This window comes from Nematolebias whitei, chromosome 24 (assembly GCF_014905685.2).
Source record: "Nematolebias whitei isolate Nwh7 chromosome 24, NemWhi1, whole genome shotgun sequence".
Lineage (NCBI taxonomy): Eukaryota > Metazoa > Chordata > Actinopteri > Cyprinodontiformes > Rivulidae > Nematolebias > Nematolebias whitei.
The window spans coordinates 731691-732857 of NC_056521.1; the positions used below are offsets into that span (position 1 = coordinate 731691).

General features: G+C 47.3%; 1 protein-coding gene across 1 annotated transcript in view; it reads right to left on the reverse strand.

Annotated features, from left to right (window-relative positions):
- chrm4a (cholinergic receptor, muscarinic 4a) overlaps positions 1 to 1167 on the reverse strand; it is a 91063-nt gene that overhangs the window by 40559 nt on the left and 49337 nt on the right. The window lies entirely within an intron of this gene.

Genomic DNA, 1167 nt, shown 5'->3' on the forward strand with positions numbered 1-1167 from the left:
CTACTTCCTCAGACGGCTGAGACGAGCTGGTCTGGAAGCTCAGTCCTCACCTCCTCCTACAGGTGTGCAGTGGAGAGCATCCTGTGCTCCAGCATCAATGTGTGGCATGGTGTGAGAGTACCATCTGCTGCAGCTTTGCTCTCCAAGATGGCCGCCAATCAGCACCACCTGATGGTCAACTACCTAATGAGGTCCTCCTCTACTTAAGGCTGCAGTCAGATGTTACTCGTCGCCGGCACATTAGCCACTGATGGTATACTTTGTCTCTGGTCTAAGATTGTATCTCGTGTTAAGATACTCAAACCTTCTCTTGTGATTTCAACTTACCTTTCTCCTCGGATCCTGTTGTGCCTTGGTCTACCTCTGATCCTACTCCTCAGTTCCTGTCGTGCCTTGGTTCTCCTTCAGTCCCTCTCCTGGTTCCTCGTGCCTTGCCTTCCAGCCACATGCCTGTTCACCTTCTTCTCTGGAGCCTGCTTTGGATAACCTTTGGCCATCCTCCAACCTGTAAGACAAAACTACTGGATCAATATATTCATCTCCAAATCCTCCAACCAGAGCCTCCTGACCCTCTCCTTCCTCCTCAGGGCTCGAGTTGATCTGCTGGCAATTTACCCTCACTGTACATAACTAAACATTGTTATTTTGTATCCTTGAGTCTTGCCTCCTTTTCCTGGTCTCATTCCATTCTATGTTCCTTGAGTCGTAACAAATGGAGGCTGCACAGCTTCAGAAAGAAAAGTTTTGCAGAGAGTGGTGAAGGCTGCACAGAAGATGTTGGAGTCAGTCTCCCCACCATCACAGACATTTACACCTCCAGATGCAGGAAGAGGGCCACCTGCATCATGAAGGACCTCACTCACCCAGCACACACACTTTTTGACCCGCTCCCCTCAGGAAGGAGGTTGAGGAGTATTAAGTGTAGAACCACTAGACTGAGGAACAGCTTCTACCGTGAGGCTGTTAGACTCATGAATCTCTAACCAGAATAACCACTATGAAAAAAAATCACATCATGTTATTGCTGATCTGTTTCATGTTACTGCTGATCTGTTTCATGTTGCTTCTGATCTGTTTCATGTTGCTGCTGATCTGTTTTATGTTGCTGCTAAACTGTTTCATGTTACTGCTGATCTGTTTCATGTTGCTGCTGATCTGTTTCATGTT